The sequence below is a fragment of the Python bivittatus genome, unplaced genomic scaffold, assembly GCF_059951505.1.
Source record: "Python bivittatus isolate LINGU-HERP-01145 unplaced genomic scaffold, Pbiv_v1 ctg000120_np1212, whole genome shotgun sequence".
Taxonomy (NCBI): Eukaryota; Metazoa; Chordata; class Lepidosauria; order Squamata; family Pythonidae; genus Python; species Python bivittatus.
The window spans coordinates 2,180,469-2,206,499 of record NW_028277037.1 but is presented as its reverse complement, the minus strand read 5'-3'; the positions used below and the strand labels follow the sequence as shown (position 1 = coordinate 2,206,499).

Genomic DNA, 26,031 nt, shown 5'->3' with positions numbered 1-26,031 from the left:
CCTAATTTGAGAGACCCTTTGCAAGTGATCAGTCCAGACATTTGGCAAAAGCAATCTGTTCTTCCCCTTCAGATCTCACTAGGCTAGGGAAAGAGGAGGAAAAGAGAAAGAAAAAGAGAAAACAATTCTGAAGAACAATGAAAAGAAGACAAAAGAGATAATTTGGAATATTCCTCTTGTAGAACTAAAGACTTTCCTTGAAAACAGCCATCCTTTGCAGTTGAAAGGTTGCACACCTCCCTCAGTTCTGCAGTTACAACTAAATATCTAAAATACATACAGTCCACCAGTGTCAAAGGTCTTCACCAAAGTGTGGTAAAAAAAGTTTCAGCCAAGGAGAACAAAAACCTTACTGGGATTCTAATAAAGTATGCCCATGGGCGTCCATAGCCCCAAACACAATCATAATTTTTCCAGCTTGATGCTTAGGAGCAGGTAGGAAAGTTTTCCAAATTGTTCAGATCATTGTGAAATGTCAGAATCAATTCAACTGTGAATTGGTTTAGCGCTATTCAACTTGGAAATTTGATCAAATTTTGAATTGAAACTTGAATATTCTCATACTTCTAATTGATACTGGTTTTGTCTGCAAAATTCAGCAGTATAAGAGTGTGTGTCCCCCCCCCCCATTTTCTTGGAGCGGGGAAAAATATAGTACTTACATAATTTATAAAAAAATATTTAGGGTATAATTAAGATGTCCACAAGTCCATCAATGAGATACAAGTGAAAAATCAAGTCAAGGCAGAAGTCAAGTTAATACAAATCAAGGCAGGGGTGTCTGCACAAAGCAGGACAGGTTGTGACACTGCAGGGTGGGGTTTGCATAGTGACATCCCCGTGCATGCTCAGATGCTGTGAAAGTGGATCTTGTTCCTTGTCTGCTGGCAAAAAACAGATATTACCAGTCAAAAACAGACTCGTTATAACTTGCTGTTGCTGGCCTGTCTTTTTGCTGGCAAGCAATAATTAAACTTTTTTTTTTTTTTTTGCTGCTCTCTGATTGGATTTTTTAAAAATAAATTCTGGGAATCAAGTTATTTCAGTAGAGTTCACTAGTTATAGTGGAGAGTGAATGTGTATGCAGAATGATGATCCAGTGTGGACCCATTTAGTTATGCCATACCTCTATAACTTCCAGGTATGTAAAATCGACATCAATAACTTTACTAAAGATTTAGGGATGAATGCAAAACTCCAAAAATGGAAGCAAAACCTGTTTCTCAAGGAGCTTGATTTTAAAAAAAAAATAATCAAAGCCTGATGCTTATCTTTTAGAGGTTGAGAAATGCAGTATCAGTCATGACAGAGGAGCACATATTTTCCTTGCAAACTGAAACACATGAGGAGCCAGAAACCACTGGAAATCAACATTTAATCATTTGTGGAATGTTTCAGCTTCTTCACTGCCTGCCCAGGGAATTTTAACACCTGGTCCTCTCAATCCCACCTGCAAATGGATGATATAGCTGGAAAAATATAGGTGGCAATAAGATTTGACTGAAGACTATTGTTATATTGGCCGTCAGTCACAATAGTTGTTAACTGTAGATAGATACAGATTGTTTATGGAGAACGAAGGAATCTTTGGGTAGGGGAGTGATTTCGATGAAAAATAACCAGTTTAGATGAATGCATTAGACTACATCTAATGCACAAATATCCCGGAGTGAGGTCCATGGGGATTATTGCTCCACAAACAAACAGGATGCAGGGCTGCAAAAGTCAGAAAGAATCTGGCAGCGTCTTTTCCATGTAACACGTTTTATTGAAAGGCATCAGATTTTTGTGAGCTGCGGCTCCCTCCACCAGATGCATAAAGTAGCCTGGCTGATGGAGGATTTAAATTGGAATGGGGTGGGGGAGGGGGGAGGAGGAGGAGACCTAGATGCAGTTATGTGTGAGCCAGATTACAAGTTGCATTTATTTGCATCTGTGCCAGGTTCTTGGTAAGTTTTATGGATTTTTACTTGATCTCATATGTCACCTGTATTTGCATAACTAACCTGCCTTCCCCTCCCTCCCCCCCTCCTAATTTAAATCCTCCATCAGTCTAGCCACTTATGCATCTGATAGAGGGAGCTGCGGCTCACAAAGGCTTCTTCCTTTTAATAATATTTATTAGTCAAAAAGGTGCTACCGGGCTCTTTCTGATTTTTTGCTACTGTCGACTCACACAGCTCTCCCCCTACAATGTGTTGCAAAAGATAGCACACCTTTTTTGTAACTTCTTCCTCTTGTTTACTCAGCAGTTTAACAACAGTCCTCCTCCCCATTGACTTCAATCTGTCTCTTCAGAAAGCAGAGTGGAGTTAAATTGTGCAATTAATTTGAGATCATTTCAGAAGAGGATGGCCTTACGGAAAGGTTACACGAAGCTTATGCCATGCTCTTTGTGGGGATTTTAGGTCAGCAGTGGTTTCTTAATTTATTATTCCATAAAAGGTAGCTCTCCTTATTGGTATTCTGGAAGCACACGCTTATTGGAGAATGCTTCCTTTAAAAATGGATCTAAATAAATCCATTTGCAAGGTGGGTTTTGTTCTTCATTTTAGATTTTCCATGCTTACTGAGGAATAGAGCCTGATGGTGAGTTTTGGCAAATGCAGCTGACCAAATGTTCAAGTGTTTTATGATTCCCATACTTGTCTTGCTGGTGGAAAGTCTGAAGAATAAGCTTTGTGAAGCTAAGAATGGAAGGCTCTGGGATACTGTAAATCAGTGTTTCTCAAGCTTGGCAGCTTTCAGATGTGTGGACTCCAACTCCCAGAATTCCCTAGCCAGCAGGCTGGCTGGGGAATTCTGGGAGTTGGAGTCTACACATCTGAAAGCTGCCAAGCTTGAGAAACGCTGCTGTAAATGTTCACCCAACTTGTGAATCTCCCCAAACTGTAGCAGAAGCACAATGATTAGAAGATTAGAATGACTTCATTCATCAGTCATGTCACATTCAGCATCCTCTGTTCCTTTGCTACTTTGGAAGCTGGGGACCTTTCATTCCTATATTGCCTGACCTCCCTTAAGGATGGGGATGGCCCACGGAGAGCTTATGGGTGACCTGCATTCTACACAGAGGCCCCTAAAGGCAATGAGGGAAGCACCAATATTTGATGACACAATTTCCTCCATTTTTTAAGCAAAAAGGTGAGCATTGGTATTTGGGCAAAAGCAGATCAGGGTTTTGAATTGTTGGGATGGTCTCATTTCATTTGGGAAGCCAAGATGTTGTCCTACCATCCTGTCATCTGCTTTCACTCTGGTCTCCTCTTATCTGTTCATGCCAGGTCCCAGATTTTGCTGCAGTGGGTGATTTATTTATTTACTTATTTATGAAACACGTTTTTGTGGCCATCCATCTAACCCGTGGAGCTCTGGGCAGTGAACAAAGGCAAAAAGATCATATAGCTCCATCAAAATTAAGCTCCCAGTGAACCCAGCACCACTGCCATGTTGTTCTGCATAAGATAAGTCTCCTTCACACTGAGCTGAACTCACAGTGATTTCACAAATCCAGCCATGTCATTTTTCTTGGCAACAATATGAAAGTGGTTTCCCTCTGCCTTCTTCTGGATTTTTCCGTTTTTAAACTTTTTAATCTAGCCTGCAGCCTGGGGGTTTCCTAGTGGTCTCCCAGCCAATTACTACTGAGGTTTGACCTTGCTTAGTATTGGTTATTAGCATATTTCTTGTCTTGCATATTTTGTGTGTGATATATTCTTAGATGTTTCCTGCCATGTATTTTATGAGGGTATGCAGCTACTGCACAAGTTAATAAAATTTTATATGTGCAATATTAAGCTCAGATCAAACAAGCAATGTCAATACATCCTGGTGAGAACAGAACAAAGATCTGAATGTGACATGAAGCATTCACACACAGATACACAAGCCTAGAATATACTAATATTCTCTCAGTGTTAGTCATAAAAAAGGGGGTAGAGTTCCTTGAGCAATTTTAGGTTCCCAACTTCTATCAATAACTATTTCACAAACTTTACCTTATTAGAGGCAAAGTAAAGATAGCTTTCTGTGTGGCTGTGACAAAAGATCTGTCCAAAATTCCTATCAAACCAGCATGTTCAATAGGAAAACTCAGTTACAAAACAATATGCAAGTTTTCTGAATATTTTTGTCAGGAAAGATATTTACACACACACAAAATTAGGAAATGTGATGGAGGAGGGAGAAAGTGACTGTTATTCAAGATATGTTTCATCTCAGTAACAATCTTAATGCGATGTGTGAATAATCTGCAGCCAAGCTAGTTATTAGATATTGTCAGGTGCATATTCTCCAAAATGGGGATTCGATTTGTTTTTTGATCTTTACTAGCAAACATATATTCATCTGAAAGACCCAATTTACATGTGTGCTGGCTGTAACCAAGTGCAGGCATGGATTGACAAAACCTCCTTCTTTCTCTTTCTTTAACCCTCTTCTCAGTTTTCTTTATGATTTGCTTAATGAAGAATTTCTGGACAACTTGCAAGTCTGCATACTACTGTGAAATCTTGAATGGCTTTAATAAAGATATGTCCTTAATATGGATTTCACTTTCATTACATCTATTTCTGATTGACAAATATCATGACTGTAATAAATGCTTTAAACTATAAAAATATGTAAATATGGAGAACTATTTACACTATAGACATTGTACTGGGGTTTTGAGGATTATTCTTTCTAGAACTAAAGATGAGCATGCAATAATGTTGTCACTGATTGGAAAATAAAGATACATGAAATAAAGAAACTATATTATCTATGGGAAGAGGAAAAACGGAAGAAGTAAAATGTAGACACAACAAGTATCTCCTGATCGTAGGATCTACCCACTCCATGGCTCCAGAGAAACAGCTTACGCACACTTGAAGTTGAGAAAGAGTGTATCATGAGGACTAGAAATGTGTTTAGGCAGGAAAAAGGAAGTTCTCCTCACTTGATCACTTTTGCTAGGTCTTTATCCTCAGATGGTTGTTGTGCTCTCCATTCAATATGTCTCCTATTATGACTAGAGGTTGGGGGATTCTGGGAGTTGAAGTCCATGCATCTTAAAGTTGCCAAGTTTGAGAAATACTGCCCTAGATCATCTGCATCATCTGACAGACCACCCTCTTACCCCTGTAACAGGCATTGCAGGGATTCTACAGGGTAGATAGGGGCTGACATCACTTCAGCATCAGTTCAGAAAAAAAAAAAATGAAGTTAATGGGCCTTGGCTAAGGGGTTGGGATGAAAAGAAGGTTGCATCATGCAGAAAGATCCTTCAGGAATGGTTAGCCAAACTTCCTCAAGTCAAAGTCATGGGGACATGTGGCTGTGTCCTTAGTGATACTGAATGAGATTTAAATCCAGCCAGTCCAGGGATTGTCCAGCAGGGATTGTCCAGATGTTTGAGACTTCAACTTCCATCATCCCTGACCATTAGACCATCATCCCTGACCACAGCTATATTGATGGGAGTTAGAGACTAGCAATCTCTGCAAACAGCTGTTCTCCACCTGGAATGGAGAGATGGAACTGCGTTGATTTAAATGAAACCATGCTGTGTGTTTTTTCCCCCCATCACCTTGGATAGTGAGTTTCCAGTGTAAATATGCATGTTTGAAGAGGTGTTTGGTGTACAAAGAAACATTCCAAGGCCCCCTTGGTCTGATCTGAATCCGTCTCCGGTTATGGTTTTGCTGACATTATCTATGAGAATAGGAGCAGAGAGATGCATTCAGTCGGAGTTTTCCTTGTGTTTGATAACCATTTTACTGGCTGCAATTCTAGCTGTAGTGATGGTCTTGCCAAGTTGTCAGATGTCCATCTAAAAAGCCTGGACTTTTTTATCTTATGCCTTTCCAAAATAAATTTGATACTTTGATGAAAAAGTGTAATATAAGACAATGCCATGTCCCGGATATTGGTAAAAACAGTCTGTCCCTTGAAAGACAATGCATTTTTAACTTGTCCTCAAGAAACAAAGCTTCCATACTGTGGGATTTACTGGGCGACTTTGGATCAAGCTACCTGACAGGGTTGTTAGTGTGGGGATAAAATCAGGGGAGACTCTCACTTAATTTATGTTGAGATCTTAGGGGAAAAAAGGGAGATAAATGCAGTTAACAACACCAGAACTAGAAAATAAGAAGACTCCTGCATTATTTCAACCAGGATTTTATGGTCTACAGCAACAGCTGGATATAACTGGCTAAGAGAGAACCACCATTGAAGGCCCACTGGCTCAGATATGAGTGGGAATCAACAACTATCACGAATAATAGAAGAGGCTATGGTAAGAAAAGTCATGATGGTATCCATCATGGTGCAATCAAAGTTCCCCCTCTTTGTTTGTGGGTGTCATGGAGCTTTGATCACACTGATGCCATCTTGACTGTTTTGACTATACCCTATGGATGACCCTGTTTAGTAGCCATCGGAGCCTGATGTCCTATGAACTTATCCTGCTTCCTTTTAAAACCATCCAGTTTAGCTGCCATCATCCCACAGGCTGGGAGAGAAATAGATATGCACCTTGAGGGGAAAAAATCCCTTCTATCAGTCCTGAATCTCCCTGCATTTATTTGCCAAGGATAACCTTCACTGAATAATAAGAACAGGAAATGCTTAAAATTTTCTCTGACTGAAATGAACCCCACCCTCCTAATGGGGATAGTTCTTTAGAGGGGAAAAGGAATTATTATTTTTAAAAACAAATTAACTAAAATTGCCCATGCCAAAATCATCCCGCTCAGCTCTCCTTTTTGCTCTCACACTATTTTTTGCACTTGCACGCTTCCCTTTAATCTTATGGCAGCCTGAGGAGAATCCAGCAGGTAAAGTGTTTCATGATATAGAGCTAAATCTTATTACCTCCCAACGTCACCTCTGCAGATTGCTCTGTCTTTAAAGGCACCAGTACAGAGGAAAGCTGAAAAGTTCTTCTCTTAGGCTGCAGTTCTAGGTAGACTTTAAGACCCACTTAAGATAATACTGCACTAGGGAGCTAATGTGCTGAGAATTGGGATTCACAGATATAAGAATAGCTTGGACTTATGCATGCTTACTTAAGAACCGAAACATTGAAGAGCCTTGCCTTCAATGACTAATGAGGGATGACCAAAGCTTTCCTTTATCAGATGGGTGAGGGGGGGAAAAAAGCTTATGCTATAATTACTTAATTTGTTAATGAATTACTTCCTTGAGTTATTTTTTAATTAACTCTTTGTTGTTGTGGCTACAGGAAAAATAGTAAATGGATATACTTCTGAGTATACATACTTATATTTAGAACTGGACTAGATCTATTAAAAGCAACAGTGGTCCATCAAACCCCTTCAGGTGAAGGCTAATTCACATGCTCATCTAGCACTGACTGCAACATTTAGTCTGTGAATATGCCAGCCCAGGGTTAACACCCTCTAGATAGAGCATTCACTCCATTTCAGGTGCCTGTTTTGTGCAGAGGCTTGCCAAGAAGCCCCACACTTAAAAAACCTGATTTATTTCCTACACTTAAAATGCAATTCTATGTACGATTTCTACTAAGTAGCAAAACTTTCTAGAGGACTTTAAAAAGCAAATCTTCAAGCTGCACATACATCTAGTTTTCTTGGAAGAAGTAGTTTGTCTTTGTTTTCTTCTTATTTTTACTATTTCCCAAACTAGCCTGATATGTCCAGGTGGGTCTTCTACTCAAGAACTTGAGCTTGACAAGCTTTTGCAGATTAACCAAGGTCAGGCAAATACCTATCGTGTTATAACTTTAGATCTGTTGGTCATACATATTTCTATGCTGTTCTTTCAGTCTCCATGGAATAGGATTTGAAGGGAACAAAATCCTACATTTCTCTGTAACAGTTGACCTTAAGGTTATGGATAATTTCTGGGAGCTAGAAGGTATTTTAACAAAGGACTATAAAGAGTTGAAGTATTCCGTTATATGCACGAGAAATTTTATGGTTCTGTTCACCAATCAGTTAAACAAGAATGTTTAAAATGCATATTTTCTGATCTGCCCTGAATGTGATTTTTTTTTCACATTCGCATTTCGCATTTACTTATTTAAAATGGCTTGTTTTTGTTTTTTTTTAAAGCAGCCACTGTTTTTAACTTCCTGGTCTTTCTAAAATTTTATTTTAATTGCCCTAGACTGAAACATGCAGGTACCATCTTCCATCATACGGCTGAGAGAGGAGTAGGTTCAGAATGTATTGCCAAGGTATTTGATTAGGTGCCTCCTACATTTGGCAAACAGCTATCATGAATATTTAACCAAGAAGGGAATGTATTTATATGTGTGTAAATTCATGCTAAGGTGCTGTCCCCAGGCTAATTGAATTTCCGTTCTGTGAAGGAAGACACTTTAAAAATAAACATTGTGCACCCACTCCCACCCCAGTTCAGTTGATCACACTTGCTAAAAATGAAGGAGCAGAAAAGTTTAGTTGCTTTCCTGAGATACACTGTGAAGCTAAGAGCTCCCTTTGCAAACAATGGTATCAATTATTTGAGATGATTTGAAAAAAATAAAAATAAAATGCATATAGTGAATATAACCTTCATGGAAAAAAACAGCACACAGGGTCCTGTTCCCAAAGTCCTAAATAAGCATACATGGATGGTATTTATGTCTTTCGAAGGCAAGCACTCCTTTTCTATATAGTCATGTATATCAAACAGAATATGCAAGTATACTATACAGTAATACATACTGTTGTATAATAAAAAGAACCTTTGAGTCAGGTTCAAAGGCTCATGGCTTCATGGACACCAGATGAACAATTAGAAATGCATAGGGAACAGCATTGTGACTGAGAACATGCTGGGTGGGTTGCACTAGAATATTTATTGAGATGAAATCATAATGGGAAGCAGAGATCAAATGGGTCTGTCCATTTTAGCCCCCTGTTGAAGGACAGACAGGACAGAAGATACACGGTCTAATGGTGCAGTCCATTAGGACATTCTCCCATACAAGTCCTCCTGACAGGAGCAGGGTCATCTACAACAGGCCTTCCCAGTGAATTGTTCTTCACGTATCACCTTGATCAAGAAGAAGTGCCAGTATTATATAACAGAGGAAGCTTCAAGAAATAATCACGTTGAAACTATCTATTTAACCATCTCAGTGTTTGAGATGCTGTAATGTTGTTCTGCCCATAGCAAGCCATGAGGCTGGAAATTCTCATGCAAAAACCCCAACTCTACACTACTAGCGCCTCCCAAATGTTTTTCTTTCTACTCTCTCTCTCTCTCTCTCTCTCTCTCTCTCTTTGACCCAGCATGAAAAAGCCAAATCATCCTGCTATTCCAAGTCTCCCGTTATTTCCACCCTTGGAATATATATATTTTTTCTCCCAAAAGCTCTGTTTATACACATAAATTCCCAGCCCCTGCTTCTTTCTTCCCTCTTGTTCCTTTTCCCAGTCTCACAACCTCTACTGCAGAAGTACCTGCTCTCTAGAGACGCTTTGTGCTAAATCTACTGCACTTGCCAACTGCTAAATAAAAACTTTGGAGTACTTCCTGGCAGAGGGAACCTAACAGTAACCACCAAAATGGAATTAATGCACATGTGAGTTTAGCCAAAATAAGACACAGTTATTTAATCCACAGTAAAACTTGAAATATTATTTCATACTTACTTGACTTATGATTTATTTCTTTCAAATAGTGTAGAAAATAGTATATAATAAAGAAGACTAATTCCAGAAGACTAATCAACACTAATAAAGTGCTAGTATGGTATGAGCTTAGCCAAAATAATAAGAATTACTGAATCCACAACAATACTTGAACGAATATTTCTTTAGAACGAAAATATTTATTTTATTTAGGACTTCTTTCTTCCAAATGAAGATAGCATATTCTAAACAATTCTGTGAAGCAGGACTGATGAATTAATACCATACCACCAGAACATAATTGTTAATAACAATCTGCATATGATCTTAGCCAAAATAATACATTGCTACTTAGCCCACTAGACAACGTGGGGGGGGGGGGGGGGAACCCCGCATATTACATAATAATACTTATTTGCTTTATGGTTTATTTCTCCCAAGTGAGAGACAGCATAGACTCCTAGTAATAATAATACAGACCAAGAGCCCTAATAAGACCGGATACTCCTAAAGCGAGTCTGAACGGCATTGCTGCATCTCCTATGGCCAAAAGCCTAACGCTGCAGGAGTGTCCGCCTGAGCCAGGAGGGAGACAGGTGTCCGCGGCTCAGCCCGCGACTTCCCGCGCCCCAACGCCGGCCAAACGAGCCGGTCCAAAGCCTTCCCGTCCCCCCCCGCGCACAACTCCCCCCCCCCACCGCCTGAAAGAAAGGGAGAAAGGCGGAGGAGGGGAGGTAGGGGTCTCCTTACCGTGACTGGCCGGCGACGCCGCTGCTGGACTCCCGGCGGGCATCCCCACCACCATCCTCCCCGTCGGCTGCCTTTGGCTTCCTCTCCTCGGACGCCCAGCGAGCGAACCGGCGGGTGGGGCGGGGGCGCTTTCCAGATCCACCAGGGGTCCGTCCCCTTCCTCGCTGCCCCCGGGAATTGCTGCTCGGCGCCCGCTTCTCCGCCTCCTCCTGCCCGGGCTCTCGCGGTCGGCTCATCCAGGCCCCCTGAGCGGCGGGGCGCGGCTGCCAGGCAGGCGAGGTGGGGCAGCGCCGAGCAACTCTCCTTCCGTCCCGCCCGGTGGCCGGATCGCCCGGCGGGAGAAGTTTAGCTTCCCCCCCAGGAGGCTCTCTGCTGCAGCCCCGCATTTGCGCGGATGGCTCTCCGCCTCCCCGTCTCCGGTGCCATTTCGGAAGGGGAAGGGGAAGGGGAAAGGGGAGGGGAGGCGGACGCTGCCTGCCCAGGAGGCTCTTTTTCGAACTTGGACGGCGGCACCTGCGACTTGGAGGGAGACGGTCTCCCCTCGGCCCGGCGGGACTGCCTTGTACACCCACAGCCCGCGCCGTACACACTAGGTGTGCTGAAGCGCCCGGTTGCCTACAGCTGTTGAACTTGCTGTCCGGCGAGAGCAGATTCCCTCTCTGGTCCCTTCTAAAGGGAGACGATGCTGTCTCCTAGCAACCACTCATCAATCTTCCCGGGAGGCTGTCTGATTGGACCGGGCGGAGATTGGAGCCACGCCCATTTTCCCAAAGACATCTGCCTGTTGTTCGTATCCTCCAGAGGTAGTCAGAGAGAAAAATTGGGGTGGCAGGTCAGACATGAGATATTATAGGCAGAAAGATCAGGCGATGCCACTTGGTTAAAAAAACCCGGTGCCTACTTTCTCCTTCTATCTCAGGGAATATAAACTTAGATGCTTTTTCTGTTTCTATTTTAGGATACAATCAAGGCACCAGACTTTTATATGTGGTGACATATACTGGTTGGTAACACTGGTCTTAATAATTCATGGACATTTGAAGTTAAAATGTGCATTTTCGTAATGGCAGTCTTAACAATAGTTAGACATTTGCAATTAAAATGTGCATTGCCAATAAACAACAATAATAGGCAGAGGAAATTTACAGGGGAAAAAAGGGCTAAGATTTAAAGTTATTAGGATCATTTGATGTTACATGCAGCATATTAAAAAGGAAATCATCCTTGCAAACTTTCAATCACACATCACTGGACTTGTAGGAGACAAAATGATTTGGTTGTTTAAAAGCTTAATGCTTTGTAACACATGAAGTGAGTAGAAAGTAGCTTTCATCCAGGATGATCAGATTAGTTTCACTGTAGAATGAGTGTGAGAATTGTGAGCAACTCAGCTTCGGGAGGGGGAAACAGTTGTCTACTACTACTACTACTACTACTACTACAACTACTGTTTGAGAGAGACCCTTGTCATTATCAGGAACCGTTGATTTCTTTTTCACAAGTGATTTTTGATTATTTTATTTATTTATTAAATGTAGGACAACAGCCATGGTAGGGTAGAATAGAGGAGGAAATGAAGAATGGATTTCTTCCTATACAGCATCATTAATCTATCATGCTATCTCCTTAGGACCTATGATATCACATGTGGTAATGACCACCAATTTACTTGGCTTTATAAGGAGATTTGGTAAATTTATGGAAGATAAAGCTATCAGTCACTGCTAGTGGCAATGGCTGAATTGCACAGCAACCTGATCCCCATGGTATTTCCTTTTGTTCTTGCTATTCTCCTTGCCACATCAGCTCTTTTTTTTTTTTTAAGATGCAGTATTTTTTATTTACAAGAGCACTGCAGGGCTCAGAAATAAGCTGGGGTAGTGTGAAACATCCTAGCAAGCCAGAATGGAGATGAACCTCCCCAATTTGCTTTCCAGGAGAAAGATGCATTTATTTGAGCTCATGCTCAAAATAGCAGCCATTTTCTCTATGCACAAGCCCACTGGCTTGGCAGCAATTTTCTGGGGTTGCTTTGCAATACATGCTTAAAATTTCCAACTATGCTCACCAGCTCAAGTCAGTTTCCTCTTTTTGCTCTGCCCTGTTTCTTCAAACAGTGGCATCATTCTTCTGAACACTCGATGATGCGAAACAAGAATAGGAGAATCTACTTCCTTTGCATCCCACTGGTTGACATCTCAGGACACCATGTGAACCACTTTTTTTTTTAAAAAAATTGTTATTTTAAATGATTACAGATATAAACAGAATACCAAGATATACAACAATAACAAAATTAAACTAAACAATCCAAAATTATGCTACCATAATTTCTCACAGACAGACAGATTTCAGAACTTTTGGTATATAATTCAACATTTATTTATTTATTTGATTTATATAGTTACCCATCCCATACAAGTCACCCTGGGCAGTTTTCAAGGATTAAAACACAGAAATATCTACAGCATATAATCCCAGATACCCAAGGATAAGCAATAACCCCTCTTACAGAAAAAATAAATAAATAACAACATCATGTTAAAATCTTGAACATTTAAATATTTACCCATAAATCTACTTATATACAATAAAATACTGTTCCAGAAAAGTGTCAGAAATTCACACGACCATATCAAATAGGTCAATGAATCCTTGTTGTTTTTGTATCTCCAACAGAGAAAATCTGTTGTCCGTCTTTTCAACTACCTTTCAAATACAATTTTTCATGAATCAACTTCAAACTCAAATCCATCGATAAATTTTAATATTTTTAAGAACATCTGGGGGAGATGGGCGGCATACAAATTTAATAAACAAACAAACAAAAGCATGCAGCCATTGATGGAGCATTATCGGCGATTCCAATTCTTTGGTTCGTGTATGATATATCCCTGTGAATACTGACTTCAAAAATGTTATTAAGCTTTTGATAAAGATATGTTGTGGGTTTAACTTCTGTTATGGATTCCATCAAACAAGACAGCATCAGAACAGAAGTTAAATCCACAACATATCTTCATTTTAGGTTTAACTCAGGTGCCTTTGAAGCAGCCGTAGCATCTGGCCCATATTGAGCCTTAAAACATGCTTAAGTTGAAAATACCTCAACTGTTGTGAACTAGAAACACAGGAAAAAAATCTTAAAATAATCATTACATTTTTTATCATTACATAAATTGATTTAAAGTCACTGTTCTGGCTTCTGCCCATATTTTCCAATAGAACATCTTACCACCTATTTTTAAAATAGAATTTTCCCACAGAGTTAAATATTCATGGGTCTCATTATTAAAACCCAGCCTATGCCCCAGTATGGCCTGAAGATTTTTCACAGCCTGCACTCCTGAAAATATGTTGACCACCTACCTTCTTATACTCTGGCATCTTTCAACAGCTAAGAGACATACCAGTTATGCTATGGCTGAATCTTAACCTTGAAATGCATATCACTTTTTTCTTAATGATCAGAGCTAAGAAGACAAGCAAAATAAAACGGGAAAAATGTTGACTAGGAAACAAAGGGGTGGAAGTGTCTGCTGAGGTTGGGGTGGAGGAGAAGGTCAAACCTCTTCTTGGTGGACTGACATGTTTGAAAGATGTTGGTATGAAACTCAGGTTTCAAGATATGAAATATGTTTCTCCATAGTTCTGCTGGAATGAATAAATACTTCCACTACAATTACTGCAATTTCTGCAGGTACACTGAAGTGCTGGAGACAATCAGTTTTATTATTTTGCTTTACAGCTTCCCCTAACTTCAGTTCTGAATAGGGCACTTCATAGTTATTTCTTTTTGTCCTTGCCTGTGGACATCTAATGTATTCTCTACAAAAGGGTTTGCTGACACAAAACATATTTGTTTACTGGATAAACAACTGACTTGCTTGCAGCTTCACTTTCTCAAGTTGGCTTTCAACTTTCTTCTTCTTCTTCTTCTTCTTCTTCTTCTTCTTCTTCTTCTTCTTCTTCTTCTTCTTCTTCTTCTTCTTCTTCTTCTTCTTCTTCTTCTTCTTCTTCCTTGATTTTCATGGAATGAAGGGGTAGTATGTGGATTTTATTGTTGCTTCTATATTGTTCGGCAAAGTCCTGGGATGATGTTAAATCTGGAAAAGGAGACTGTAAGTAGATAAATTAATTGTGTATATTAAACAGGGCAAATGAGGACTGCTTTGTGCTGCAAAGATTCAGATTGAATCCTGCTTGGTCAAAAGGTGGATTTATTTATTTATCAAAATTAATTTATCAAAATAAATAACCTCCCATTTATATGGATCTCAAGGGGAAAAAAAGGTTCTTTTAGATCCCTGTAAAATAACAACAACAAGAGAAGAGAAGAGAAGAGAAGAGAAGAGAAGAGAAGAGAAGAGAAGAGAAGAGAAGAGAAGAGAAGAGAAGAGAAGAGAAAGAACTGGAGAAAATCACAAAATGTAAAAACTTGCAAATAGAAGTAGAATGACTATGGCAAAAGAAAGCGAAGATAGTACCAATAGTTACAGGCACCTTGGGTGCAATCCCAAAACATCTGGAGCACCACTTGAACACCATCAGCATTGACAAAATCACCATCAGTCAATTGCAAAAGGCAGCTTTACTTGGAACAGCTTATATCCTGTGACAATACCTCTAACACCATCAAACAACATCTGCCTATCCCAGGTCCCTGAGAAGGACTCGATAGGTGGATAAAAATGCCAAATGCAGTCTAAACATCTGGCTGACTGTCCGACCAACCACCACCATCATCATCATCATAACAATAACAATAACAATAACAATAACAATAACAATAACAATAACAATAACAATAACAATAACAATAACAATAACAATAACAATAACATTTTATTAAACTTGTATTGAGTAATGTAAAGTAATTTCTTGAATTTAAGATTCAGAGTCTCAGTGGGTCACACTTCCCTAGTTGACTTAGAAGCTAAGGAGAATCAGGCTTAGTTAGGATAGGAGATCATTGGAAAATCCCAAATAGAGAAGTTGAAAAACATATTGGAAGAAGACAGTGGCAAACTACTTCTGTACTGCATCCAACAAAACAACATGGATGTATCCATGTGGGTCACAAGGTGTTAAGCTTTACTGAAGGACATCTTGCCCTTTTCCTGAAGTTTGGAAGAGTGTCTGAAAAAGTATGATGTCACACAACAGCAGGCAGAAAATAATTCTGGATCTACTGGTGGATCTTTCCATGATTTGGAACAGATTGGTAAGGATCACTTACTCTACATTTCTTAGCTACAACAGCAATAAATGGTTCCCCAAATTGGGCTGTTAAAAAAAATGTTGGAGGATTGTTGAAAAGAAGGAGTGGACAGATTTTTTAGTATTCAAAACAAATTCCTGGGCCCAGAAATTCCATATATCTAAGAGTATTTCTTAGGTATACTCATACATATATAATCATACTTTGTTTATTGGTTCTCAGGGTTCTAGCAAATAATTAAAAAAAGCTTTCCCATTAGAAACAATACTATTCTTCCTCATAACATTATAAAATATTAGGTACATGGATTAAAATGATCATGCTATATGTCTTAATCCACCTTTGCATGACTGTAGAGATGGTGTTGATCTGCAAGGTAAATCTCCTGCTAAGCTGAAGCCGAAATGAATATTCATAAGCAGTCAATTTTAAAATTTCTGCTACTGCCAAGCAGCTATAAACTTTAAGGTTTTCAAATTCAAAATTGGATTTTGAATGCCACGTTGCATTTATTGCTCTTTCCTTGATTGTTTTGGCCTGCACCAAATGTGACATTTCATAAGCAGCCAACTGTTGTCCAATGTTAACATGACATGCCATCTATCAGTCTGCTTACAGCTCAGGATTTTTGGGTATATTACATTTTCAACCTTCCCACCCCTAAATCCTTCTCCTCCTAATATGAAGTCTGCATGATGGTGTTTTGTACTACTCTGATCATTCCAAATCATTTTAGACATTGGGAAATTATGAAGGTGGAGCACGCTTTCATGCTGGGGACCCCCAGTCAATTAGCATTTGTTTCTTTTAGGCCAATAGCCAAACACAGAGATCTGTCAGCCAACAATGCTCAGCTGGCAGGCAGAAACTAACTCTCTCTTCATATCCCTTCAACTTTGCACCTAAACCTACTCCATCCGTACCATGAAAGAAACTAGAAGGACTACATGTTTACAACTTCTGCGCTCACCATGATCTCATGGTGGGTAGGTCTCTGCAAGCATACCCTGAATCTAGCATGTGAATCCTTTTCGAGCCAACATGCCACTAAAGTGTGATAATGGTATAGGGGTGGGAGAGAAAGTTGTCTCATCTATGCTGTCCTATAACATTTCTACCTACATAGCGACCTACAGTGTTGCAAACAGTTTTCCCCATTATGGTGTTGTTGCATGGCCTCTGTGATCATGAGATCACAAAGAGGGGAGGAGATCATCTCCCTTGATGGTTGCATTTACATTCCCATCTGGAAGAGGTTGGAAGCCAATAGGTTTTCTGTAATTCCATAAGATACGTCATTGTTCATCTATGCATACTTCATTTATGTATACATAAAAAAGTAACCTGAAGAATTATGAGGACCATGAAAGATAAGAGTCCATGATCCATTTATGACAGTTACATAAGCAGTCACTGATAATAATATTGAGCTCTGTTTTGCTAACTTACTGTATATTCTGCAATAGAAAATTGCCATTTTTAATTGCTGTTGCAAACCATGAAAATGTAGGGCACCATTATTATTAATAATTTTTAAATGCCAAAGCAGTTTTGGGTGGTGGTGGTACAAGGGAGGATAATGTACTAATATTTGCTAATTAGTATTCTTTGAAATTAGTTACATACCTAACTCCTTTGAATGTCATCTATCAAAGACTATGGTTAAATACTTTGCATGCTGTTATCCAACATGTCACCATTCACTACTGAATACTGAAATAAAATATAATCAAAAATTGTATGGCTGCTGAAGAAATAGAACAGCTGAATTTTTCAAAGAATTGTGAGGAAATAATTTCTAATAAAAATGGATTTAAAACTTTTTAAGTGATGCAATAGGAGAGAAATCTGCTATAGGAGCCCACGTTTACTCATCCATGATCATATGGCTATGTGAACATTTAATTCAGTGATGTAATTTGAAGATAATACAACAAAATCCCTGAATCCAATCAGGTTTGCAAATTGATCAGGAAGTCAGTTTAAATTATTCAATCAAATGAGATGTCTTCAATTTTATTTGGCCAAGTTGGAGACTTATAGAAGGAGCGGGGGGCGGGGGGGGGGGAATGGTCTTTAGTGAACGGAATTGGAAGGTTAAATTGAATCAGATTTTCAATGTGAATCAAACTGACAATTCTGCCTGACAACGAAAAATAGAACGTGGGTTCTGCATCTCAATGAGCCCCAATTTTAAGATTCAATTGTCCAAATATCCTCCATATTTTCATCACTTAGGATCACCTTATATCAATGTTTCCCAATCTGATGCCTACTAGCTGTGTTAGATTTCGATTCTCATTGTTCCATCCAACCTGCTAAGGGAGGCATCTGGCTGGGAGGCCAATCACTGAGAGGCATCTGGCTATATCTGGGAAAGTCTGATGTATGGAATCAACTGAACTGAGAAGATGCTTTGAAGCTGAAAGAGAGAGGATCGAAAACAAAAGATACATACATACGTTGAGTAATGTCCAGTTGGGATTTTGTTTTAGTGTCATTATATTTGCAAACATTTGAGCATGCATACTGAAATGATTGAACATGTGCTATGTGCTGATCCATAATGCTGCCATTTGTATTTATGATGAATAGTTGGGATGATAGACTTTTCTGTGCTACTGCAGAAAAATCAATAACTATAATGTCAGAATGTTTTCCCCATCTTTGAGGAAGCTAAACCAACTTTTCATGAAGCGCTCTTTGCATTCAAAATGGATGCAATACAAATCCATGTGTTCAACTATTCTGTGTCAGATTTACTTTTAAATTCTGTGATATTCAATTCTAATGAATTCTGTGTCAGATTTACTTTTAAATTCTGTGATATTCAATTCTAATGAATTCTGTGTCAGATTTACTTTTAAATTCTGTGATATTCAATTCTAATGAATTCTGTGTCAGATTTACTTTTAAATTCTGTGATATTCAATTCTAATGAATTCTGTGTCAGATTTACTTTTAAAGTACGTAGTTATTCTGGACATCAAGGCATACTCCACAACTTAGCTATCCCTGCTTCCATGGAGGGCATTAAACAACGTTTCCAGTGAAAAGCAGCAGTTAGCATATAGGAAAAAAAATATTCAGTATACTTTTCAGAAAAGTTTAATAAGAATATTCCAGGTTGAAATGGGAATTCAACTTTTACGATTTGATTCATTCTAGTATAGATCATTTTCCATAACTGTTGAGCTTTAAAGCATTGCCACTGCTCATTACATTTTCAGCAATTTTTAGAAAGTGAATTGTTAATTTTAGCAACCAGAATTGCAGTAATCTATCAACAATAAAGCATAGCAATTTCATGGTATTGTAAACTGTACAATTGTAAGTTGTAAATGGAGTCAGTTTAATGCTTTCCTTCCATTGAAATGTCCATTATTGCATTCCTACTACTGCGTTCACATTTTGCATCCTTTTAATAATGCAGGTTTTGACTTGTTTGGATTTTGAATCACACCTCATCAACAATTTATAGGAGAGGTCCAGCAAATGATCCAAATTTCATTATTAACATTTTCATATTCAGCCAGGTCTCTCAATATTCCCTCTTCTAAGAAACTGTACTTAAACTGTACTTTAAACAATTGCACTTAGAGCAAGCAGTGCAAGCCAAAGTAAGTACCTTGAATTAAGTTGAATTGAGTTCAGTTGAATGTGTTTCTAGAACACATGTATAAGATTAATGAAACGTATTCTCGTAGAAATTTGTATAAGATTGCAGATGTATTAATTTTTTCACATATACTTGAGAGTATGTTCCTGAGGGTTTAAAAAATGTTTTCAATAGACACTGAAAATGCTTTCAATAGATTATTATAGAACAAAAAACAATTTAAGAAGTCAACAGAAATGATTTCCTTTCATAAGCTTGTCACAACTGAAATTATGAATCTCTACTGCAATTGATTAAATACTACATTAGTTTCTAATGTGTTAGTGTAGTTTCACGATACCATTTTTCATAGTAACCACCAACAGAGGAGATTTTACAATACTTACCCAAAAAGAGGATAATCCTGACCTAAAGTAAGTTTCCCCTAAAGAAAGGATTATACAGAAGGAAAAGCTTGTTTGCCTCCACTACCATATTCTCAATTAATCTTAAAAGTCTCCCATTTAAAGGTAAAGGGGAGAAACGAACTTCTTTTCAGATAAAGGTAGCATTATAAAGTTCAGAATAATATTCATTGTAATATTTCCAATTTTGAAGTTAGTTGCTCACCAATGTGATTTTAGACTGTTTCATCATAAATTCTTTGCTAGCACCATTCAGTCATTCAAAATATGTAATTTTCTCCATGTTTTAATAAACATATTATTTCACTGTGGGTACTGTTCCATATCATTTGATTTTGTACCAGAGTTGGCAACCTGATGCACGCCAGCTGTATTGGACTACAACTCCCAGAATTCCTTGCCATAGGGTACATAGACTGTGAAGTTGGAGTTGAGTTGCAAATAACTGGGGAACACGGTACCAGACTGCTTTTCCCGTGTCCTAAAGGCTTCATTTAAGCACAAATGTACAGAGTTACTGCAGTAGGCCAATCCTTTTGCTAATTTTTTTTTTACCTGTTTCTGTATGTTTAGAACAGCCATTTCTAGGCTGCAGACATTCAGACGACCAGTAGGTGTAAACAAGGTGTTCCATTGATCTGAATCTTTTTGTTACCATCTACCAGTGGAAATATTTTTGCAACTCAAATATAATAGTCCCAGTTTAATATTCCATTGAATTAGGTGTAATAAGGTTTTTTCCCCCAATTATCTGCTTTTAAACAATTAGGTTCTATCTCTGATCTTCCAGACGAATGCCTGATCCATTCCTTGAATCATCGAAACCCATCAGACTGGATCTGGTTCCCAACTTTCAGCCCCACTAGGTAGACCAGACCAAGAAGTCAACTCCACAAGAAGGCTAAAACTACTGTTATCAAGATTGCCTATAATCTTGCAAGTCTGATTGTTCTATATCTCCTCCTCCTCCTTATATTCAGTGAACTGTGGAGATGTCTGTCTCAGTACCTTCCAAATGTTATCTGGACGTTCTGGACTTAAAACATGTTTTACTCCTTGTTGCCTTGGAAACAGAGCTTCTATATCTCCATCAAGGTCATTTTTCTTATGCTCTGCACCAACCTTCCTGTATTTCCATGAATGGACCAAATATTTTTAAAAGCACAAACACACAATCCTCTTTTTTGACTAAATGTATTTCTTTCCATGTTCTGAAAAGTGCAGTGGGAATCTTGCTGGCCAGGGCAGATGGGAGAGATCAGCTACACCAAACCTGGCACCATCTCAAAATGTAAGAGTACAACTCCCATCACCTTCAGCCACCAGATTATGGAAAGTCAAGAGAGAGCACTACTGGATCATACAAAGTGCCAGTTGGATCAGACTAGAAGTCTGTCAACTGCTACAAAAGCTATAAAGATATCTGAAGACATTTATATTTCTATTGCTGGCCATGCCAGTGGCTGCAAGTAGCTTACAGAACTATGTATATTACATATACTGTACAATCTTTTAAAACTAACATGAAAACTAAGTGCTATAATCTCAACATTTCTAAAAGGCTCAGAGAAAAAGGTAGGGTTTAAGTACCTCTGGAAGTATAATAAGAAAGGGACCACTTCAAATCCAGCAGAAATTTATTCCATAGTGTGGATACTACCCGAGGACCAATACTGAGGACCAGAAAGTCCAGGAATAGGCAGTTCTGCTGGTAATTTGGGCAGGACTGCCTACTTGGTCTGCCATTTTTAACTGGTAACTGGATCATGTTGCTATTGTTTTTGCATACTAGTGATAGATTCATTCTCCACATGCTTGGGGACTTTCCTTCTAATGTAATCTAGATATCCTAGATTCTAGATTCTAGAATATTCATCCATATCTTAATTTTATCTTGTAGCAGAGAAAAGGCGGGAGCATAGACGTCTGGTAGAAGCCATGATGAAGTTACAGGCATCATAACCTCCTCACACAAAGGATGCAAAGTGTGTAATTCATGTGATGAGATCAGGATGCTCATGAGGTCACCTGCTCCCCATGGACACCCATGAATGACGTACCTGTCACATGCACCTCATAAGCCTGTCCGACTGCTTCCAAGGATCTCCACTCTTGTACCACCTCTACTTGAATTCTTGAGATGTCTGGATATGGCTATTCCTCCATGTGAAAGAGTTCCACCTTGGCAGGTAGTTATGTTGCCACCATCTGTTCATGAACTGGGAGATGCCCACATCACCTGGAATCTGTATGAAAGGAGCGTCCACAAGTTGTGGTCAAAAATTCAAAATGGCAGCTGTGATGGTGCAATCAGAGTTCTGCTGGTTTTTTATGTGCATAAAAATCAGGTGGAGTTTCGGCTGCATCATCAGTTTGCCATTTTGAATTTTTTGACCATTCCTTGTGGATACCCATGCAGAATAGGAAAAGCCCCTTCCCTAGGAAGATTTTTTTAAAAAAATAGTTCTAGTTTCTCTTCTTTTTAATGAGGCTTACCAAGATTAAGTGTTTTTGGGAAAGGACAAAATCCCACCTTGGAGTAAGAAAGAAAAAAAAATATTTTTATTAGTATGGTTTTGAAAGAATGGTTTAGCTGACAGATCTGCACGGCTAGCAATAATTAACCTGGGTGAATACAAAGAAAGGAACAGAAAACTGGGAGCAAAAATAAAGCTATAGCTAAAGTGGCACAGAAAATAAATTTTTACAAAGCCTTCTCTCTTTACTTTCCTTGACAACTTTTGTTTACTGGTTCCAGTTCTCCTAGAATGTTTTAGATGCTATGTCTGAATTTCTAGGCCAGTCAGACAAAATTTGTTTCTCAAGGCCATTGCTTCTCTGGGAACTTGCAGCCAAGACTTCTCATTTCTCCTTTCCCTGGATCTCACCCTCCTTATGTATCCAAAGATAACAATGGCTATCTTTATGGAATAATCAACATTTAGCATTCAGGCCCTTGGATCTGCTACATGCAGGAAGAAGTACACTATCACAAAAGACAAAGATGGTGGCAGCAATTGCTCTCTTGACTTTTTAAACCAACACTGCATCCCACAGATGCTTCTGGACAAAAGGGTAGTTAGAACTTTCGCTATTCTACACTCTCTTATTGCCCTTGAGCTCTTGAAATAGTTCTAGGCCAGAATTTGACAACCTTAGGTCTTGCTCTGAGACAGACTTTCATAATCTGTTGTCCTCCAGGTGTTCAGTACTACAGTTCCTACCATACCAGGCCGTCACATCTCTTTTGCTATAGTGCAACATACCTAAAGGACAGCAGATTGAGGAAGGCTGGTAACCAGCTGAAAGGGATGTAAATGATATTTGCACCTTTTCTGAACAGGCACATGTGGGGCAGGGAGAGTGGAGGAAGAGTAAGAGTCATTAATCAGAAGACATGAACAAAACTATATACATACCAATTCATTATGTCGACATTCTCTCTTTGCATGATAGGGAACCTGATAAAACCAGAGTCCCTCATAGTATACATAATGTCTTTGTTTATATGTTGCTAGTCATATGCTCTCTTTGGAGTAGTAAGTTTGGGTGGCCCAGAACCTCACTCCAGCCACGTCCTTCCAGCCATCTGTCCATGATCTCACCAAGCAGAGTTTGTTTGTTCTCTAAATAGGGTAGAGAACAATCGATACACAATTTCCATCAGGATTGGATCTTTCCTGCATGGGGAAATCATCCAGTGTATTTTTAGAACCCAAAGTTAGGGAGCCCAGCAACCCTGTTTCCAGCTGGAGTTATGCAACCATTACCATATAGAAACAGGAGGCAACATTAACACATTTTAAAACTCTCTGTAATTATGCCAGACCAACCTCTGACTAAACTTTCCTGGACACAGCTAGACACTAGCAAAACATTGTTTCCAAATTCTTAACAATCATTCCATCTCAACAGACCTGATTGATTTGGAGTCAGACATCAAGACAGCTGATATTGACGGGATGCAATTAATGATGCAGGGTTGCCTTTTCCAATCCAAGTGATTTTGTCTGATTGGATCCAAAAACCTAAACCTATAACTGTTAAGATAAAGCACTGATGGATCTATGGAGATCCTCCATCAGAAGGCTACACAATAGTGTGCGTGTTTGACAATCATACACAAGATCGTAGGCATTGGCTGGGGGGCCACACCAGGTTTTCTGAGGCATGTTGAGGGCCATATCACCTCGTGAGCCCATTGGTGATGGTGATTCAGGAGTTTTAAAGGATAAAAGGAGAGCCTTAAACACATGCAAAGCCAGGGGGGAGAGAAACAGAAAACCTGTGTCAGATTGGCCAGAGGGAAGCCCAGGAAACAGGGTAGGAGGATAGTTTCAATCTGTTTGTGTTTTTTCCCTCTGTTTTCTCTTCTATTCTCTATTAGTCAGCACTATTCAGCTGTCTTTAATTGGCCGCTAATCTGCTTGCATAAAGCTTAGCGTTAGCTGTGTCTTGACTGGTTGATAAAACACTGCAGCTGAGTTCTTGAATGGAGTGCCTGACCGCGAATATCTAATGAATACACTTCATGAAGAGCACAGTCATTTCTACAGAAGCTCATATACTACCGTGTTACACCCTCTGGCACCAGCTTCTCTGAATGGGAGGAGATCCAGGGTCTCAGTGCTTATCCAGGCATGGCTACTTTTGAAAGAAGATCACAGGAAGGTTATTGGCCTCTTTTAAATGTGTATATCAGAGTTTATTTTACAAATAGAGAAGTTGAACTTTGTCATTGTAGTGACAAAGGCATATAAGAAAGCATTTTAAGATGTTTACTGGTTCCAAACTTAGTTTTCTGGGATTCTTTCAGTGCAAAGGATAAATGCACCATTCTTCACTGGGTATTGCTAGTGTAACTTAGCTTTTGCTTCCTTGCTAGAACATCATGTCGTAAAAGCAATAGACTGCCATGACTCTTGTTCCTGTCCTGGATGGATGACAAAATGTGTGCCTTGCCATAGGAAACTTACTATTTTCTGGAATCTGAAAGATTGCTGTAAGACAGTTGAAACCTTGCTCCTGAAGTGAGATATGGGTGACGCCTCCCAAGAGGGACTATTGCAGTTGCTAAGATATTCTGTAGGTGAGGAAAGAGTCATAGATGTCTCTAGCTGCAAGAAAGCAAGATGCATCTTTTGCTATCTTCTAGGTTTTTCAGAAGACTTGAGAGAAATAGTCTACCAATTATTTCCCATGGATGCACATTGCCAGGCTATTAACAAGACCAGGACATTGCAAAATATTGCCTTCGGTCAGCCCACACTAATAACCTGACTCATAGAAATTGGATGGGGATCTCCATAATGATCTGTGGATGTTAAATGATACTGCATAATTTGCTGTTTAGTGAGCACTGCACCGAGAGTTACATTTGATAAACATGAAAGCCCTCCAATGCCTCCTTCATTCTCCTTCCTTTGTTCCATTAGGGCCCTTTCAGTTAAAGGATTTGGTGGATTCACAGAGTCACAGATCTGTAGGATCAAAGAGTTGGAAGGGACATTTTAGGCCATCAAGTCCAACTTCTACTCACTGCAGGAATCCAAATTCAAGCAACCCTGACAGATGGTTCTCTAGTCTCTGCTTGAACATATCAAGTGAAGGGAAGCCAGTACCTCTACAGTAATTGAATCTATTGTAACTGTTCTTACTGTTAGAAAATTTCTTTTAATCTTCAAATGGAATTTGCTTTTCCATAATTTAAATCCATAATTCCACTTTCTGCACTCTGGAATGATAGAAGACAGGTCTTGACCTTCTGTGTGACATCTTCTTTCCCAGATTGTTCCCTCTCTCTTCATAGGATTTAGTTTCCATTTTCCCTGATTATCCTTGTTTTTCCTTCTCTGAACCTGTTACAGTTTTTCTGAATCCTTCCTAGACTGTGATGCCCAGAACTGGACACATAACAGAGTATGACCAACAAATAATAAAATGAAATGGATACTTTCTGTCATTTGGAAATTATCTTTTCCAAATTAGTGCAGCCCAAAGTTATAATGGTCATTTTTGCTGCCACATTACATTACTGGTTCATGTTCAGTTTGCTCAAAACTTTTATTAAGACATATAAAAAGTACAATTAAAATACAAATCAGAAAGTATAGAAGAGAGAGAAGATAGAACTAAAAGCAAAAGACAAAAACTAAAAGAGTGAGATCAGGTAGAAAAATGAAACAGAAAGTTACTTCCGACTATCTCCAATACAGATATGAGTACAAATTGAAGGGAAAAAAAAAACCTCTTACCATTATTTAATCCTAATTCACATTATTTCTATCAACACAAACCATCTAATCATTAAATCCCACAATCAAAGCCTCATTTTTTCCCAACCCAAGCACGTAATCTAAGAAGGGTTTCCATGAGGAGAGAAATTTAGAAACAGAATTATCTCTTATTAAAGCTGTTAGCTTCGCC

At 39.0% G+C, this 26,031-nt stretch overlaps 1 protein-coding gene across 1 annotated transcript in view; it reads right to left on the bottom strand.

The window, feature by feature from the left end:
- The window catches only part of GRM3 (glutamate metabotropic receptor 3), a 117,703-nt gene extending 106,693 nt beyond the window's left edge, over positions 1-11,010 (bottom strand). Inside the window, exon 1 of the mRNA XM_007432817.3 lies at positions 10,362-11,010. The gene's annotated coding sequence lies outside the window, so the exon portion shown is untranslated. The remainder of the gene's footprint in view (positions 1-10,361) is intronic.
- Positions 11,011-26,031: the final 15,021 nt, after the last annotated feature.